This window comes from Coenobita brevimanus, chromosome 16 (genome assembly GCF_032717465.1).
Source record: "Coenobita brevimanus isolate Jiangsu-jjx chromosome 16, ASM3271746v2, whole genome shotgun sequence".
NCBI lineage: Eukaryota > Metazoa > Arthropoda > Malacostraca > Decapoda > Coenobitidae > Coenobita > Coenobita brevimanus.
In genome coordinates this window covers 26,691,649-26,701,648 of record NC_136969.1, presented here as the reverse complement: position 1 = coordinate 26,701,648, position 10,000 = coordinate 26,691,649, and the positions used below count along the sequence as shown (strand labels likewise).

Genomic DNA, 10,000 nt, shown 5'->3' with positions numbered 1-10,000 from the left:
CTCTCTCTCTAAAAAAAAAAAAAAAAAAAAAGCCTTGACCTTTTTTCCCCCAGACCAAAACGGCGTCATAGCCCTCGTTTGCTTAAGCTCAGGATACACCGCGTTTTGCTTGCTTACGTCTTTGCTTGTGTTTGGTCGTGTTTGGTGAATGTGTGGTCCGGTGGGTAACGTGCTCGCCTCGCAAAAAGAGAGAGATGAGATTCGATTCCCTGCCGACTACATATCTTTTGACAGCCTTTCCTCTTGACCAGATTTTTTTTTTTTTTCAGTCTTTTTCGGTCTATCACTCTGTTCTTCGTCTCAGGTCTTCCACTGCTTCCTGTACTTCTCCCTATTGTTGGTAGGTAGTGGCGACCATCATCTACTCATTTGATGTAGTGCTGTCTACTTCTTCCTTTACCTTTCTCATTCTTTTTCTGTCTGTCATCCTCTCTTCTTAATTCTCCCATCTTTTCTCTCACTTTTTATTAATCTTCTTTCATTCTCAGGTGGCTTTACACTGAGTGACAAGCCTAATGGTTTCTTGTAAGCCAGGAAACCATTTACAACGCTGGGTGCCAACCATATAACCAACCAATACGTGTTCCCAACGTGTCGACAGGAGGGCTGGCGGAGGGTTGGTGTCCCTCCCCGTGAAACAACTAACTCAAAGACATACGGCCACCCCTAACGGGATTATGGCGTCTGACTACAGATAGACTTCTCCCTATCATTTGTGCCAGACCCGCCCTCCTAGCCAGTATTTGAACCACGGGTGCCTGATCGATGCCTGTTTGCCTGTAATATGAGTAGCCTGTTGGTGTGGACGCAGGGGAGGGGCGGCGAAAAGTAGGACAAGGCTGAAAGTAGGAAAATGGAGGGTAGGATTTTGGAGGGTAGGAAAATGTATCTACTTTCGATCGTAACTTTTGAAACTTTAACTTTTTTTTTATCCATTTCATGTCCCCCTCCTTTTTTTTTTTTTTTTGTATATGGGGGAAGTTCACGTAATTATGAGATGGTTTTGCTATTTTGGTGCAGTGTAGAGTGAAAAATGAATGAGCTACTTGAGGTTAGAACGTGGTGAAGGGTGAAAGCTGAGAGGGACGTGGATATTATGGGTGTATATCATCTATCCTTCCAATAAAACACACACACACACACACACACACACACACACACACACACACACACACACACACACACACACACACACAGAGAGAGAGAGAGAGAGGGAGAGAGAGAGAGAGAAATACTACTAGAACTGGTTAACTTGGCCTTTATCCCTTCACTCCTAGCTCAACTCTCCCACGCCGAAATAAATGGTCTAAAAGTAACCAGATATATACAGGTAAGATCACGAGACTCAACAGGTATATAGCTTCTTGCCTGTCTCTAATCAAAACCATGTGTATGATAAATGATAAATATAACATAGAAGATAAAAGTAAGGTGTAATATGCAAAAACCCATCACTGAGGAACTGCAAAATTTTAAAAAAATCGCTAAAGAGGAAGTGCTACGCTAATAAGACAAGGATAACACATGGCGGTACTGTTATAGCAATGGTAATTAATAAAAAAAATGAAGGGTAGGCGTCAGCACATAATGAGTTTAATGGCAGGCACAGGAAGTTATTACGGCAAGCGATATTTAACCTTTCCACTGCACCGCGACACTCAGGGATTTATTTTCAACCTACCCCTAAAACAAAATACATAAACAACAGACAGACAGATAAACAGACAGAAGGATAGACAGACTGATTGACTGACTGACTGACTGATGGATAGACAGACAGAAAGATAAACAGATAATATTTTACGATCACTGTACGCATTGTTGGGTAAATGCTTTGTCAGATATACAGATGAGTCAATTGCAACATATCCTGTGTTGACGAAGACCTGCAGCTGCTTTAACTAATTAGGTCAAGCACAGACAAAGGCAACCTATTAAGGTGTCATGACCTCCAATGGACTTACTATTCCTTTGTCTCCTGTATTGTTTTTATTCTAACTTGGCCCTGATTATTCCCTCTTTATAACTAATTTTTAAGTTGGTGGTGAAAATGGCAATTGCTACTGTTCTACGTCCTCTCCATAGTACTTATTCGCGACTAACACCATATATTAGTGTCAATCTAGGGTAACAGGTCAGAGTTCAAATTAGAGAGATGGCAGTTTTAGGCCGAGTTAGAGAGATGGCAGTTTCAGGCCGAGTTAGAGAGATGGCAGTTTTAGGCCGAGTTAGAGAGATGGCAGTTTCAGGCCAAGTTAGAAAGATGGCAGTTCTAGGCCGAGTTGGAGAGATGGCAGTTTTAGGCCGAGTTAGAGAGATGGCAGTTTTAGGCCGAGTTAGAGAGATGGCAGTTTCAGGCCAAGTTAGAGAGATGGCAGTTCTAGGCCCAGTTGGAGAGATGGCAGTTTTACGTCGAGTTAGAGAGATGGCAATTCTAGACCTAGTTAGAAAGAGATGGCAGTTTTAGGCCCAGTTAGAGAGATGGCAGTTTTAGGTCCAGAGAGATGGCAATTTAAGGTCGAGTTAGAGAGATGGAAGTTTTAGGTCGAGTTAGAGATATGGCAGTTTTAGGCCGAGTTAGAGAGATGGCAGATTTAAGCCCAGAGAGATGGCAGTTTTAGGACGAGTTAAGGAGATGGCAATTTTAGACCAAAAGTGAGAGATATGGCAGTTTTAGGCCAAGTTAAAAGAGGTAGGGCATTCTTAGACCGTGTTAGAGAGATGGCAGTTTTAGACCCAGTTAGAGAGACGGCATTTTAGACCAAGTTAGCATAAAAAAGATATTATTCCACCGGGCATCACCTGGCAGTCCTCCAGCACATATTAACCCCACTTAAAATATCACGAGCAGCGTGCCTGCCTTGACTTACACAGACGCTTATTAATCTATTCACGAAAAAACTAAATATGGTTCGTAACTACCGGGTTCAGAAAGTGGTGGCCTATTTTTGTATTTATTAATTCATTTGCTCCGCTGAGGTGTTATCCATGTTCGATCAGTGCCAGATTTTTTCCAACTTATTCTCTCTCTCTCTTCGCATATATTAATTCATTTCATTCCGCTGAGGCACGTTAGTCAAACAACAGCCACATTTTTTCAGTTTTTCTTTCCTTCCTTTTCTTCTTCTTCTTCTTCTTCTTCTTCTTCTTCTCTCTCTCTCTCTCTCTCTCTCTCTCTCTCTCTCTCTCTCTCTCTATCTCTCTCTCTCTCTCTCTCTTACTAAGGACCTTTACTAAAATCTACTTGTTTTTCCCTGACAAAAATTCCCTAACCCTTTTCAGCTTAATGGATCGCCCCAGAAGTGGTCAGATTGGAGGGTGGATTTGACTAGTAACCAAGGAGACTCTTCTGCCTCATAAGCCTCACTAAATTTGAAGCAACCAGGACATAATATTAAAGGTACATGAGTGGTTCAGTTCCCTCAGATAAAACAAAATGACTATAGTGAATGAATGAATGAATGAAGGAAGGAAGGAAGGAAGGAAGGGAGAAGGAAGGAAGGAAGGGAGAAGGAAGGAAGGAAGGAAGGGAGAAGGAAGGAAGGAAGGAAGGAAGGAAGGAAAGAAGGACGGAAGGAAAAGAAAGAAGAAAGCTAACTCTTCCAATAATTAACTAAATAAACAAATAAATAAACAGACAGATACAGACAGATAGACAGACACATATATAGACAGATAGACAGACAGGCAGACAAATAAAATAAATGAATAAAAACTCGTGTGATAAAAAAATACAAATATGAGTCATAGGAGCCAGAAAGTGAACATTATGACAAAATACTGAATTAAATTTTGAGATTTTCGACTCTGTAAACGAACTAATGATTATACCTTACGAATTCCAGGATTATCTACACTAATACAGTCTTTTACTAGGATGGCCAAAAATTATGTAAGCTATTTTTTTTTTTTTTTCCAGTGGCCTCTACCTCAGACGTGGCCATATGGTGTGTCTGGCTTCCTTGTACTTCCTGGGTTTTGAAAGAGAGAGAGAGAGAGAGAGAGAGAGAGAGAGAGAGAGAGTGCTACCAGTACAGGGGAAGGTTAACCTGCCCTATATCTGTCCCTTCACTTCTCGCGTTACGTCTACTTTTTGCAACTCGTTTTTTTCTTCTTTTTTATATTTTTTCTTCTTCTTTTTATATCTTTTTCTCCTTCTCTTTATATCTTTTTTCTTCTTCCTCTTCTACTTCCCCTGCAACTTCCTCCTCCGTCACCTTTTCCTTCCATTATTCTGTCCTTCATCATGACCACCTCTATCCCTTCTCACTTTTTCATTTCTTCTATCCTTCTCTCTCCTTTCTATCCTCCTCCATTTTCCACTAATTTCTGTCTTCCTTCTTCCTCTTCTTCTTCTTCTTTCAATTTTTTCAATCCCTCTTCTTTCCCTCCTCTCTTGCTTTCTTATCAGCAAGTTTCTTCTCTTTTTCTTATCAATATCTTTGGCTCCGTTTAAGTCTTCCATTTTTCCTTCCTCTGCACTCTTTCTATTTCCTTCCTTCTTTCAATTTCCCCCCTCCGCCTCTCTCTCTCTCTCTCTCTCTCTCTCTCTCTCTCTCTCTCTCTCTCTCTCTCTCTCTCTCTCTCTTGTTCTTTCCCTTTTCCTCTCTTTCTTGATCATTATCTCAGATTCCGTTCAAATTTCATTATTCCCTTGCTTCCCCCTTCCTACTCAACATTTTCTCCCCCTATTTCTTTCCTCGTCTCTCTTCTTCCTTCTAAGCTCTTGAGTCGTCCCTTTTACCTCCCTCCCACTCTTATTTTCTCCCTTCTCCTCCAAGCTTCCCACTTCCCTCAAAAATTGTCCACTGGATGGATCACTTTTTGCTGGCTCACTGAAATTTCTTACATCATCCATAAACCCTGCCCCTGCTATGAACGCTCTCGTGTGTTGACTTTGGCTATGATTTAACTAACCTGATGGACAGTTTAGCCGCCAGTGTGTTGTATCAGATGCTTTACTCATGTTAACATCAGGTGCTTTTGAATACCTGCGGGAAATTCTAGCAGTCAGAAACTCTCCTAAACTGAATAAAAATCAGCAACAGACAGAATGAAAACAAAAATGACTAAGAGGTTAATAGAGATTGTTTTCAATTTATTATATGAAAATGATAACTTTAATGTAGCAACTGCCAGGATTACGAGAGACACCATCTGCCTGAAGGACCTGATTTGTGTAGCATTTAGATGTCAGACGTGCCAAAAAAAAAAGAAAAAAAAAAAATGGTCTCAATGATTTTCGGCACCAACAAAAAAAAAAAAAAATGAAATACAAAAATAAACAACAACAACAATAATAATAATAATAATAATAATAATAATTCAGTGCTGTGACAACATCAATGGGTGTTCAGTAACTGCTCCTCATCACCATCTTCCTCGTCTGATTCACACATCGCATCAACTTCATCACTCAATCACTTCCTCAACCCAACTCACCAGAAAATTCTATTAAAAAAATTAAACTAAACCTCCGCTGCCTCCTTCCACTCAATACTTAGATAAAAACTGGCCTGGGTGGGTCTAGTCCAATACTGCAGACTGTAATTGAGTTTTTTGACGCCTGTGATGGAGGTTGAGTGTCTAGTGAGATTCGTCGGACTGGCGTGATGTAACAGCTCTGACCAGGGAACTTTATGGACGCAGCTCACACGGTTACTGTATATAATTTTAGGAGGTCAATTATGTTTCATCAGTTTCAGGTTCGCTTTGGCACTTTTTCTAATGGTCTGCTTTCTTAGTTTTTTCCCCAAATGACTATATTATCCAGTTTTTTTAGCGTAAAGAAATGAACTTATCTTGAATTAGCCCTTTTTTTCGGGTTTCTGAGTAAGGGATACCTATCGAAGACCTCCAGCCTTGGGTTCTTCTTTCTTTCTATGACAGGACCATTTAGCAACAAGACTGGCTCGCTTGGGTTGGCCAGACTGAGGTCATACAGTCGCTCTGGAAGGACTGGTGGCCTTTGAGCGCCTCTGTGCATCGGCCACGTCCTCCACTGCACCACGTGTTACAGCTGGTTTATATTTAGCTGGGAGATGTCCTTAACCCTTTCCAGCTCAGTTTACGGGCAAGTGTAGTCAGACTTGTGTGTGGATTTGACTGGTAACCACGGAGACTCATTCCTGTAACTAATGCTCATCAAATTTCAAGCAACTACGATTTAGTATTCAAGTTGTGAGAGGTGCCCAATTCTCTCAAGTGAAAATAAACCAACTAGAGCACCATCAACAGCCAAGCACCTGTACCGTAAACACAGACTCATCCTCGCACAGGGTATCAATCCAACTTCACATAACCAACACCACGATGGCCACACTCCATGTACCCTGCCACTGTCCTCTCCCCTTCATAAATATCCTGTCATTCACTAAGTATCAGTACGTGTGTTATTCGAGGGATCCAGGGGGTTGATTTAGAGGGGCTGGGGTGTTAGATGTACCCTGAGATGGTTACGCCACGTGGAGAGAAAGAAGAATGAAAGATTGACTTGAAGTATGTGAGTGAGGTGAAGGGAGAGGGTATGGAGGAGGCCTAGGATGAATTGGAGGGATGGGGTGACAGGATAATGAAGTGCGAGATGTGAAGTGGAGGAAGGGCAGCCTGATAACGGGGGACAGGGAAACATGGTCATGGAGGCGATTAGTTCGTGGCCACATCTTCCCGGATTAAGGCGTATGGTAATATATATAAACAGACGAGTATTATTCAACACTTAAGAAATTCGATCAACGTCAAATAACCAAATGGAGTAATTTTTTATAAAGTTTAGTAACAAAGATACTAATAAATAAATAAATAAATAAATAAATAAACCAATAAATAACCGAGAGCCCTAACCATCACTTTCTGCATAATGTCTACGTTTAAGGGGGAGAAAACGGTCAACGGTATCCACACACCATGTTTCACGATCGAGCCTGCCCAATCAAATTCATTCATATTTTTACCGCAGCACAGAATATTTGGATACTGGACCACTGCAAATTTACGGAAAGACCAACATACTGATAAAACAGGAGCCTAGATATGCATTATAGCTATATTTTGCCTAGTAGTTTTTGTGATATCGGGAACACACACACACACACACACACACACACAGGGACACATTACCTTTCGTCCTCCGCTGATTCACGTCCAATCATTATCATTCATTCATTGCCAGACGCCATGTATCCCAAACGGGGTGGCCAAGGCTTAGAGTTAATTGTTTTACAGGGAGGGGCACTAATCCTCCACCAACCCCACTTGACACCTAGGGAGAACGTTATGCCAACAGCATCTGGTGTTCCCAGGCGGTCACCCATCCAAGTACTAACCAGACCCAACGTTGCTTAACTTCGCTGATCGGACGGGAAGCGGTGTACTCAACGTTAAAAATCCGTATACCTAAGAGCGAACATTAATGAAACACACACACACACACACACACACATTGCTGAGTAAAATGGTTATATTGGATTTAATCGTAATTACTAGTACAAAATTATACACCTGTTTTGAGACATAATTATCCTTCAGGTACATATGGACCCGTATTCTCGTCCCTAACACCTCTTCCTTAGCGATTTATTTTGTGGATACGGCTGGTTAATATCCTTTTGCTTATCTATTCAGGGTATGGAGGTATCAGAATGATTTGTGTAATACGGAGGTGGACAGTAAGGTAGGCAAAATAAGTCGCTTGGGAAAAGGTGTTAGGGATTTGCACCTTAAATCTAATTCATATACAATCTAAGAAATTCTGTGCCCAAAGATGTACAAGATTGCTGTATGTGTGTGTGTGTGTGTGTGTGTGTGTGTGTGTGTGTGTGTGTGTGTGTGAGAGAGAGAGAGAGAGAGAGAGAGAGAGAGAGAGAGAGAGAGAAGAGAGAGAGAGTAGAGCCACTGTGTTGATCCAAGAGGAGTTCCCCAAGGCGTCAGTTCAGCTCCCGTCCTGTTGTGTGTTTTATTTTTTTACTCTTATTTGCCTGACCTGCACTCCTCTCTCCCTCTCTTTTTTCTAAGCGAAGGATCTCCCCCAGAAGCCGAGGGAAAGTAGGAAAATAAGCAGGTGGAGTAGCTTAAGTGAGACAGGTGTTGTGCTGTGAAGGGTTAAGGAGGGGAAGCTTGTGTGGACTGGAGTTTAATTAATTGTTTGGCGTTCCAGTTAAAGGCTCGTCGCTTTAACTTCTGAGGACTCTCTCTCTCTCTCTCTCTCTCTCTCTCTCTCTCTCTCATCATTCACACACATTATTTTTTTCCCTATCCTCTACCACTTACTTCTCCCTTCTTTTCTTCTACTGTCTCCTCCCTCCTCCCTCTGTCCCTCTCCCTTCAAGACTCCTCCCATCCTCTCTCTCTGTCCTGCCCATTATTTCATCCCTCCCCCAACTCCTCCTCTATCCTTCTCTCCCTCCTTCCTTAAAACGTCCCCCCCCTATCCCTCCCACTATCCCCTTCCTCCCTTTGTGTCCTCTCTCTCTCCTTCTACTCCTTCCTCCCTTTGTCCCGTCCCTCTCTTCCTCCTCTTCCTTCTCCCTCCCTATCCCCCCAACTGCCTCCCTCCCTTTTTGTCCCCTCTCTATCTTCACCCTCTCCCCTCCTCCACCTCAATCCCTCCAACCTTCCTTCCCTGTGTTCTCCCCTCCTCTCCCTTCACGATCTCTCAAATCCCTCCCTATCCCTTCCATTACTCCCTCCTTTTGTCCCCCTTCTCTCCCTTCCTCCCTCCCTCTCTCCCTGCCTCTTCATCCAGTCTTAAAGAAAATCCTCAAGAGTGGAAGACACAATAGGATCTCTCTCTATTCTTCTTTTCATTTTTAAGATCTGTTTTCCTTTTTTTTTTTTTTGAGGGGGGGAGAGGGAAGGCCATTTGTCTTCTTCCTCACATTTATTTATTTTTTTTTGCTGCCTCGACCTTTTTATTATTTTTCCTCCGTTTTTCTTTCCCAATGGTGGCTTTTTTTCTCTTCTTTGTGACGTACTGGCCTATTTTTCTCCCTCCACTGGGGTTCCTTAATCATTTCGTCTTCTGCCAACACCATTTTTTTTCCTCCGTCTTTTGTTTGCTTCGTGTTTCTTTGTCTGGCTTCTTCTCGTTCTATTTTTTTCCTTTTTTTCCAGTATTGCACATCCGGTCATGCCTCTCTTTTGTTTGGTAATTTTTTTCTTTACATTTTACTTTCTCACTTCTCGCCTTTTCTCTTCAATATTTTTTTATACTAGTGCTCAGACGCAATATCTGCAGGTGCGTAATTTTCTCTCTATCTATCTGTCTATCTATTTATCTACCTATCTATCTCTCTATCTTTATCCAGACCGTGAGTGTTTTCTTTCTATGATCAATCAGTTTTATAATCAAAGTTATCATAAATGGCTGCGTGTATGTATTGAAACGTGCTTTAAAAACACACACACACACACACACACATCAAAGGTCCGCTATGGGTCGGGGTGTGGCAGAACAGGAGGCGAAGGCGGTATCCCCTGAGTCACCGCGGCTCCCTTGCACGGCTCCCACCCTATTCAATAATACCTTTAATATAGCGGTGTGGCGAAGAGGCGGGTTATAGTACAGTGAATAATGTGTTAAATAAGGTAATGGGGAGAGGGATGTGGTCTTATGCACAAGGTCAGACAAGAGTGAAGTCATTTGAGGTGGTGTGTGTTGGCGCCAGTGATAATGATGTGTTATTACTGTACACACACACACACACCTCTAAATACAGTACTATACCCACGTCCACACCAAACATACACAAACACGAACATCACATATACTAAAAAATGAATGTTACAGACCCCGCCCCACCCACACACACACACAAACACCCCTCACACACGTACACCCATATGTATACTACTGCCACACCCACGCCAAACACACGGCCAAATACATACCAGCACCTACACCTACGCCCACACCCACCAAAGCGCCCACAGCCTCAAGTCACGTCCACGCCTAAAGTCTCTCCTACGCCCATCACCTCATACACACGCCCAGACCTCCCCT

At 42.4% G+C, this 10,000-nt stretch overlaps 2 protein-coding genes and 1 pseudogene across 2 annotated transcripts in view; 1 reads left to right on the top strand and 2 right to left on the bottom strand.

Moving 5' to 3' along the window:
• The window catches only part of LOC145391018 (cilia- and flagella-associated protein 161-like), a 74,625-nt gene that overhangs the window by 27,088 nt on the left and 37,537 nt on the right, over window positions 1-10,000 (top strand). The gene's annotated exons all lie outside the window — the stretch shown is intronic.
• LOC145390877 (uncharacterized) overlaps window positions 1-10,000 on the bottom strand; it is a 65,121-nt gene that overhangs the window by 22,281 nt on the left and 32,840 nt on the right. The window lies entirely within an intron of this gene.
• Window positions 7,277-7,395, bottom strand: LOC145391109 (5S ribosomal RNA; annotated as a pseudogene).